General features: G+C 38.5%; 1 non-coding gene across 1 annotated transcript; it reads left to right on the top strand.

The window, feature by feature from the left end:
• The first annotated feature begins 6,205 nt into the window (after positions 1-6,205).
• Positions 6,206-6,312, top strand: LOC115698401 (small nucleolar RNA R71). The gene has a single exon (XR_004008150.2). It is a non-coding gene; the product is annotated as a small nucleolar RNA R71 (small nucleolar RNA).
• The last annotated feature ends 4,100 nt before the right edge of the window (positions 6,313-10,412 follow it).

Genomic DNA, 10,412 nt, shown 5'->3' with positions numbered 1-10,412 from the left:
CCTTCTTTGAATGTTGCCTTCTTCTCCTTCTTCTCAATCTTCTTCTTCTTTGTACTCTTCTTCCTTCTTTGTACTTAGAAACTTTTTTTTCTGCTGTGAGGTTTTTTTCGTACTGCTATTCAAGTGCAGCCACCCTCTCTCTATTATCACCCCTCTTTTCCTTTTTGCACCCCAATTAGGGTACCAAAGTTTACCCTAATTGGAAATCCCAATCATCACCCACTTGTCCTTCATTTTCCACATGTTTGTTGAGTCAATAGTCAAATTCCGCCACCTCAGCTCGTTTTTCTTTTCATTAAAGCCAGCTGGACTATCTGCCAAAATAAACTTACTGGGCTGACAAATTTCTACGCGATGATTGCTATAGCAATGCCAGTCAGCAATAATCATTTTACACAAAGACTCACATATAAAGCTTAAAGATATGAAAATAACTCTAAATCTTAGAGTTATCAACACCCCAAACTTAGAATCTTGCTCGTCCTCGAGCAATGACAACAAAAAATAAACAAAATAAAGCACACAACAAATTTTACACAAAGACTCACATACAAGACACATGAGAGATTCTATAAAAATTCAAGATGGCCTAGCGAACATTGACGCTCTCAGAAAAAATGGAATATGAAATTGCTTGCCGTAACTTTATATGCTGCCCCTTTAACGTTTTTGTCATTGGATAACATTAATATTTCCCAAAAGTCACCTAATCACCAATTTATACAAGTATATCCCATCTAAACTTTGAACTTTCTGCAATTACCTTAAACTTTTTGTTGTTTTTTTTTTTTTTCATTTAAGCTCCATAAGTTGGATTAGTGCACTCCTCTCCACTAATGTAGTCTAAACTTATCCCCTTGATCAATAGGACTTTATTAGGCTTGTAATGTTAGGCTTGGGTTCGGGTATGGTAAAGGATGTATTTTAGCTAGCTCAACACCTAACCACTTCACTTGTCAAAAACCGAGCCTCTTCCTAATGATATTTTTTTTTTTAACTCACTCCCCTAATTCAATACTCACAAGTACTTGATATTAAAATTAACCTCTCTTGCTATGTTTATTCTTTTTTTTTTGTTATTTAATTCAAATGGGTGAAACACCCCAAACTTAGTTGCAAATATATATATATACTTTTTTTTTTTTTCTTTTCTGAATTTTTATTTATTTATTTTTTTTTAGAAAGGAATTTAGTACTATATTATACTTATATATAGCAAGAGAAAGTTATTAAAAATGCATACTAATATACCTTGTGAGCTAATTCCCCCACCCCAAACTTACAACCCAACATTGTCCCCAATGTGGCTAAAAGTATAAATTTGAATTAGCTCGCCACAAATGACACTCACCGCACTCACCCCAAACTTAATGTAAAACTTGGCTCTTGACAAGTGAGCAATTAAGTGAGGACATATGTGGAAATGCAATTTAGGATGGATGTGATATGTGTGATTGGGTTGCACAACAAAACGAGGCTAACGGCTCAAACTTGGGTGACTAGGGAAAAATTGATTGATAGGGAGAGTTAGAAATGCTCAAACGTCCAAGGAAGGCCTAAATCATGTCTAAGGGACAAGTCGAACTAGGATTTCGCTTCAAGGAGATGCACTAACCAATTCTAGATGCTAAAATTACATGTGAAATAATCGTATGAGAAATGCAAAGCATGGTGGAAAAAAATACAAGTATAAACTAGTGAGGAGAGACTAAAGAGAAACATCCATAATATCCAACAATTCAGCATGACAAGGCAACAAATAAAATTAGGCAGCAACAATAATGGAATGGGCGGAAAGTATCATCATCGAGCAGAACACTAGGCCGCAGAAAAACTCAAAAATCTCTCAACGTCAAACTAACAAACACATAAACAACATAGAATAAAAGTTCCAAGCACAAAAGACAACACACAACGAGCACAATACAATCTAAAAACAAACAACACCAAACAGAAAAATATAAAATAGCTTAGGTATTAGAAAACTCCATCTACTCGGAGTCCTCGTGGGGCTCCTCTGTATTCGAAGCTGATGGCCTAGCCCACGGGTCGAGAACTTGCTGAGGGAACGGCGAAAACTCCCTCTACTCGGAGGTATTAGAAAACTCCCTCTACTCGGAGTCCTCGTGGGGCTCCTCTGTATTCGAAGCTGATGGCCTAGCCCACGGGTCGAGAACTTGTTGAGGGAACGGCGAAAACTTGGGCTCAAATCGTGGCGTGACCTTCTTGACTGTTAGGCATTTTTCTTTCTTTCTTTTTTTTTCTTTTTTTTTTTTCAAATGCACCCTACCCCAACACAATAAGTTCCCTCTTTTCTTTGTCTTCTTTACAACTACTGCCCCTCAACACAATAAGAACTCTTACAATGCACTTCACTGTCCCCAACCCACTCTTGTTCAAAAATCACTTCTCTTTGACCACACCACTAAAATTCAAAGCCCTCACACCAAGTTTATTATTATTTGTTTGTTTTTTTTTTTTTACTCTCGGCAGCCACAACAAAAGTGCCCTGCTTCTTTTCAATTCGACACTACTCCAGCAACAATACCAAAACTTCTAACAATGATCCGTCTAAAAGCCACCACACTGCCAATACTACACTAAATTTCCAATACAACTCAAATAATGATAACCAGGCAGTTCATTGTTCAAAACCACAGGAGAACTTCAATATCCCACCACAATTGATTACCAATTCAAAGTGAAAATTCTCACACCAACACTCAGCATCTATTCATCATGGCACCCTTTTTAATGCACAAAAAGCACATAAAAAATTGTTTTCAACATTACTCCACTCAGCTGAACCCTCCCAACAACTCCAAAATATCAATATTACCCAAATTGCAACATCCACACCTCAAACTATATACGGCAGCCAATAATTTGTTCAAAAAAAAACAAAATTAAAAATCAAAACTCACTCTTGACTGCTTGTTGTTGAACATGGATGGAAATGAGGATGGTGCAGGCTTCTTCGGGACAGAGTGGGTGATTAATTTGAGCTAGATTGAATGAGTGTCGACTGGGGAAGGCTCGGCTGTATGTGAGATGTGATGCGTGCTGTGTGTGCGCGAACAAAAGTGGAATTCAACTGGGTTAGGTTCGAATGGTGAGCTGCTGGTGCGAGGTGATGGTGAGGTCGTGGTGCTGTTCGAAGGTTCGAGCTTGGAGGTGGCTCGGCTGGGTCGAGTGACTGGAGGCTAGGTGCGATTTGGTGGCTACGAGTTCAATGGAGGAAATGGCTAGGAAGTGCGAAAAGTGATGGTTGAACCGTGAAATGATGAAGGAGGTGGAGTCGATGGTTGGGCAGGCTGGGGCGAGTTTGGATGGAGGTGTGACTGTGTATCGTGTTTGCTTGGTGAATGTGGAACGACTGAGACAAAGGGGAGTGAAGATGATGATGGTGGATATGAATGTGGTAGGGCTAGGAACTATTGGGCTGATCATTGAGGAAGTGGGCTTGTCAACAACATTATGGGGCCCAGTTGACCACCAATTAAAGCCCCAAAAACACTAACTAATTTGTGTTTATTTGCTTAGTTCATAACAGGTTGGTATTTTTGGGTAAAAGACGGTCAACCCAAGTACATCAGCCTAAATGATTGGTATGACATAAATTGTACCCAATGATTGTGTCTTTAGCACATTTTTCACTTGTTCCTCTTGATTCAGACTATGTACTTTTTTCTTCTTTTTTTTATTTTATTTTTTTATTTTTTTTCAAAACCCCAATTCTTTGATCAGCCCAAAACCAAAACTCATCTTGCTGCCAACTCATGCTGCTGAGCCAGTGCTATAGCAACTGGATAGCATCCTGCCACCCCAAACTTAATTCTTTGGCCCAATTGAAATTTCATCACTTCCACAGCCTCCTTGACTTGATTTTCTGCACAAAGAAAAGAAATATTTTCTCAATTTCACCACGACAATTATTTACTAATTATATAATATATATATATTTTTTTTCTGTTTTTTTTTTTAACTTTTCTTCTTGCTTTTTTTTTCTTTTTTTTTTTCAAGGGGTGCCTTCATTGATTTTTTTTCTTTTCATTTTTTTTTTTCAATTCAATCTTTTTTTTTTCTTTTTCTTTTGGCACCCCCAAATTGCAAGTCTCAAACATCCTTCAAAGAGATAGAGGTCTTTTCTCGGTTGACCTCTCCACCCCCAAACTTCACTCCTTGGCCTTTCACTAAGAATTTTCTTCTTGAAAGTGCTTCACGAAGTTCCACCACCCCATCGGGGTATACTCTCACTACCAAGAAAGATCCATCACACCTTGAATCTAGTCGTCCATGAGTAGCCTTCGTTAAAGAGTTGGAAAAAATCACTTGTTGCCCAACTTCAAACATTTGAGACCGAAATTTTCTACTAAGCTTCTTTTTCTTTCTCTTCTTTTTGGGTGGTTTTTTTGAGTCAAATGATGCTTTGTCTTTGCTTTCTTGTGCCTCGTGATCCTTAGCAATTTCTTTAAGGAGAATCTTCTTTCTCACCTTCTTACTAACTTTGAATTTGGACTCCTCAACCATGTTAGGATCCATATCTCCAATTGCTAAGCATTCTCCTATTACATCCGGAGCACGTATGGGATGGAAAACCTTGAATGTGGCTTGCTCATCTTGAGCTCTCATGGTGAGCTCTCCTTTTTCAACATCTATCAAAGTCCTTCCCGTGGCAAGAAATGGCCTCCCTAAAATGATTGGAACTTCCCTATCTTCCTCATAGTCAAGAATAATGAAGTCCGCCGGAAAGATGAACTTATCTACTTGTACCAAAACATCTTCAATTTTTCCATCCGGATGAGTCATGGAACGATCCGCTAGTTGCAAAGTGACGGTGGTTGGCCTTGCTTCTCCAATTCCCAACTTCTTGAAAATAGACATGGGCATGAGATTAATACTAGCTCCCAAATCACAAAGAGCTCTTCCAACATCCCGTCCCCCAATAGAAATTGGAATTGTGAAGCTGCCCGGATCTTTCCATTTAGGTGGAATTTTATTCTTCAACATAGCGCTACAGCCCTCGGTCAAAGCGACCGTTTCAAACTCGCCAAGCCTCCTTTTCTTTGTCAAAATATCTTTTAAGAACTTGACATAATTTGGCATTTGCTCTAGCGCTTCTACCAAGGGAATATTGATATGGAGCTGTTTCAACACATCCAAAAACTTCCTAAATTGTCCATCTTGTCATTGCTTTCGAAATCTTTGAGGAAATGGAAGGGGTGGTTTAGGACTAGAACATACTGGTGCGGATTGCTGACTGTGAGGTTGCTGACCCTTTGCTGTATCAACTGGATTGGTATCAGCAAATTCCTGGGCAGTTTTGTTACTCAATTTTTCGTCGATTTGGATTGAAGTGGGCTCCCTACTACCCTTTATTTCCTCCTCAGAATTTTTCAGATTCTTGCCACTCCTTAGCTGAATGGCATTGCATTGCTCCTTCCCATCCCTCCTTGGATTCTCCGTGTCACTAGGCAAAGAACCTTGCGGCCTAGCTTTTAATTCATTGGCCAAATGTCCAAGTTGCAACTCTAAGTTTCGAAGGGAGGCAGCTTGACTTTGTATCACCGCATCATTTTTGGCCATATAATCCCGCATTAGACTCTCCAAAGAGCTTGGTTGGGCATTTTGAGCATGTTGTGAATGTCGGGGTTGTTGTGAAAAACCCGGTGGATATGCTTGTCTTCCTTGGGCTGGTGCGGTACTTGAGCTTGCTCCTTGACCCCCCCAAGACAAATTAGGATGATTCTTCCATGCTTGATTGTACGAGTTTGAGAATGCCCCATTGTTTCTGTTAAAATTCTGATTTCCCATGTAACAAACGGACTCCGGATTAGATGGACACTTCTCAAACACATGCTCTTCTCCACAAAACACACATGAGACATCATCACTTTGAATGGCAGCAGCTGGTTGAATATTTTTAGCGTTCCCAATACTCAAATTCTTCAAAACATTCGTCATGGAAGCCATTTGAGCTGTCAAAGCTGTTATTGCATCTACCTCAAGAACCCCCGCCACTTTTCTACTTGTTGGAGCTCTAGTGTTGGACCATTGGTAGTTGTTACTTGCAATGGTCTCCAAAATCTCAAATGCTTCATTGTAAGACTTCGACAAAATAGCACCATTGGCCGATGCATCTAACACCATTCGAGAAGCTGCATTCAAGCCATTATAAAAAGTCTCCATCTGAATACAATGTGGAATGCCATGATGTGGACACTTTCGCAAAAGTTCCTTAAACCTCTCCCACGCATCACTTGTGGACTCATCTTCAAGTTGCTGAAAAGACATGATCTCACTTCTGAATTTTGCATTTCTAGTAGGAGGAAAGTATTTCCTCAGAAACTTCTCAGCAAGGTCATTCCAATTGGTCACAGAATCAGGCGGCAAAGTGTTGAGCCATGATCTAGCTCGGTCTCGTAGTGAGAATGGGAATAGCTTCAACCTTAATACCTCTTCACTCACTCCTTGGATCTTGAAAGAATCACTCACCTCCAAAAATGAACGGAGATGGAGGTGAGGATCCTCAGTTGGCATCCCGCTGAATTGCCCCACGGTTTGGAGCATTTGAAACATCACTGGCTTGAGCTCAAACTGCGGTGCTTGTATTTCAGGCCTCACAATGCCTGGATTGAGCTCATTAAACATGGGGGCTGCATACTCCCTTATAGCCCTTGCTCGATCATCTGCCAATATGATGGGGTTAACAATTTGTGGAGCAACCCCATCATCATCAAAATTCTCAGCCATGATGTCTCGGCCCTTAGCCTTTTGAACCCTTCTTCTTCTTCGGAATGTACGTTCAATCTCGAGATCAATAGGAGCAAGTTCAAAGTCCTCTTGTTGGTTCATACACTATAGATACCTGAGATTTCAAAGACAAACCAGCAAGATTAAAAGCACAAAAATTCTTAGAATGTCAATTAGTTGATAAAACAAAATTTAGAACTTAAAGTCCCCGGCAACGGCGCCAAAAACTTGTTGTGAAAATTCTATTGCTTTATAATTGCGCAAGTGTACACAATCACAAACAAGTAATACAATGATAAGTAATCAAAGTTCGTCTCCACAGGGACTTTTTACTAAATAATGTTAAATCAACTAAAAGTAAATCTAAGAATTTCAAATAAAAATAAAATAAAGTCACACATTAATTCACGAGAAAAATTTATAGCCTTGAATCTAAACTTGAGAACTAATTTTTTAAACTAAATAAACTAAAAATAAGAAACTAAAAGTGATTAAAATGGTGGTAATTTCAGATTAGGAAAATAGACTTGGGTGATTAATTTCCACTTGTATGTCCCAGTTGATACGAATGTCCCAAAGGCAATGATTCAAAGAATCCCGGCAGTTAACAAATTTCAACAAAAACCAGCAAGCTTTTTCCAAAACTTGCAAATAACCATTCATAATCTCACAATGCATTCCTACATCAGTTTAGATCACAAATAGCCTAATAAAGCATCAAATCCTTAGTTATACATGGCAGCAAAATATTCCTATTTCACTACTAATTAATACCTAAAAGAAAAGGTAAAAATCATGCATCAATTAGAAGGGTTCAACTAGGTCTTACTTTTCCAAGTAAGATCTAGCTTGCTAAATGTTAAAAATGGCCAAAAATTAACATTCATTCAACATTTCATCACATCTAAATGAACAAAGACAAGATTACTTCATCATTGCAAAGCCAAAACACTAGTCCATACAAGGGTTTTTAACCACCCAAATCTCAAAAAGTTTAGTTCATAGCTGAAATTTGAAACTCAAAACCAGAAAGTGTATTGTTCATGAAGTTAAAGAAAAGCTTAAAGAGAAGAAAATGATACAAAACGAAGTGGAGAGCAAGAGAGATGAGTGTTGAGCTCAAATCCTTCTTTGAATGTTGCCTTCTTCTCCTTCTTCTCAATCTTCTTCTTCTTTGTACTCTTCTTCCTTCTTTGTACTTAGAAACTTTTTTTTTCTGCTGTGAGGTTTTTTTCGTACTGCTATTCAAGTGCAGCCACCCTCTCTCTATTATCACCCCTCTTTTCCTTTTTGCACCCCAATTAGGGTACCAAAGTTTACCCTAATTGGAAATCCCAATCATCACCCACTTGTCCTTCATTTTCCACATGTTTGTTGAGTCAATAGTCAAATTCCGCCACCTCAGCTCGTTTTTCTTTTCATTAAAGCCAGCTGGACTATCTGCCAAAATAAACTTACTGGGCTGACAAATTGCTACGCGATGATTGCTATAGCAATGCCAGTCAGCAATAATCATTTTTCTGCTCCTTTTTCTCCTTGTCCCAAATATTTCCAAATGCCTATTCTTGTATTTTTTCTGCTCAAAACACATAAAAACAACAACATAAGTCCATCTAACACTTACTAACACACACACTTCCAGTTGTTACAAAGACACAACAAACTAAACACAATTACACAATATAGACATTAATTGCTCCACAATTCACATTAAATTCAAGCTTAAAGATATGAAAATAACTCTAAATCTTAGAGTTATCAGTATGCTGAGAGTGGGGCTAGTAATCATGTCACTTCTGATGCTAGCAACATGAATTAAAAGGGCAAATACAATGGTAAAGAAACTCTTACTGTTGGTAATGGAAATAAACTTTCTATGTAACACCCTACTATTTTAGGCGTGTTAACATGATTTTTAACTTAAATGTGCAGCTCATTGCTAATCAACGAGTTTATCAAAAATCGTGAATAATTAAAACTTTATTTTACTAATAAATACCGAAATAACATACTTGTATTATATCGAGATTCTGTTTACGAAAATATTTATAAAAGTTTTACTGTGCATATTACAAAATTTTGTCGCCCAGCGACTATACAAAATAAGCTCATCTGTCCCAAAGACCATACGCACCAGGCCTAACCTCCCTGATAAAAGTTCTCCCTACCGTTTGTACTTCGAGTGAGGCAAACTTTGCCTCCATTATCTGTACTTGCTGTATGGTCGCTATCTTGTCTCTGACGCTCTTGCTCGCAAAGCCTTGGTCTAAGTTATTAATCCTCACCCCCATGCCCATAATATTTTGTAAACATTCAGGACATTCATGTTGAGCTTATGTGCATAGGCTATTTGTACGAGGAGAAAAAAAGAGGGTAAAGGGGGCACTGGGAGGGGCTACTCGTGGGAGTGGATGCGGGAAATCTGGGTGCATGAGGAGGGCTGCTCGCGGGGAGCCTGGGCGTGCATGGAGTGGAGGCTGGGCACGCGAAGAGGGCTGCTCGCTAGGAGGCTAGGCGTGCAGGCATGAGCGCAGGGAGGCTGGGCGCATGGGCATGGGCGCACGGAGCTTGAGCGCACAGGTGTGGGCACAGGTAGCTTGACCTGTTCCTTTGATCCTCCTCGTACCAACACATTCCCTTGGGTGCATTTTGGAATTTACATTTGGCAAACTTTCAGGCATAACACTAATGACTCCAAAAATTACACTTAGCACACTACAAGAAAAATTAGAAATAAGAGCGGACACATTACCCGCGGAGCATGTCCACCCCTATTAATGGAATTATTACTGGTGGATCCACTATTCCTCCAGTAATCTTGAATGATTTTTTTTATTAAAATAAACAATAGTGGCAGACTTTAGTTTATACCTATGGAATGTCCCGTCGGTATTGGATGGTGTACATTTGTGCAGGAAAATTCCTACCTTTTTTATTTTGAAAATAATTAGCAGCAGACTTTTACCATTAGATCCTGCCGCTAATAGAATAATAACTTGACCATTTATCCTATTACCAGTTGGATCCACTTATATCGGTGGTGCTTCGTCGGTAATAGTTTTATAAACATAAAAAATGGTTCAATTTTTTTTTTTTGATAAATAAATGGTTGAAATTATTTCGTGCATTTTCCATTCTTCTCTCCTTCATCAAATCTCTTCTCTTCTCCAGCCCAAGCTCTCATCACCATCCCAACTCTAGTTCAAGCTCCCACTGGAATCCTAGCTAGTAAGTAAATGGCTTTTCTTCTTAAGATCTGAATCATATCTTTCCATCTCTCTCACGCACTCAAATTTTAATGTGATTTATTAATTTTGTGTATGGGTTGTAATTGTATTTTTGGCTTACATGTGATTATTTTTTTTTTCTTTTCACAATGATGAAAAAGAAAAAAAGCAACCGAGCCTCTTACAGGAACCATTTCAAAGATTGATTTTTTTTTTCTTCTGTAATCCACTCTTTTATTTTTATTTTTATTTGGAGGAATTTTGGTGTGACTTGAATCTTTATATTTTCTTCAATTTTGTTAAACTATTTTTCAAAGTTTACTTCTTGCGAACTCTGCTTGTATTTGTGGGATTGAAAACTTTGTGAATATTGCTTCTATTTGTGTTAAAATTTTAGTTTTTTAACGGCGGTAATTAATTAAAAATGGATTG

The sequence above is a fragment of the Cannabis sativa genome, chromosome 7 (genome assembly GCF_029168945.1).
Source record: "Cannabis sativa cultivar Pink pepper isolate KNU-18-1 chromosome 7, ASM2916894v1, whole genome shotgun sequence".
Taxonomy (NCBI): Eukaryota; Viridiplantae; Streptophyta; class Magnoliopsida; order Rosales; family Cannabaceae; genus Cannabis; species Cannabis sativa.
Note: the sequence above shows the minus strand (reverse complement) of the source record. Positions and strands in the feature narration are given on the sequence as shown.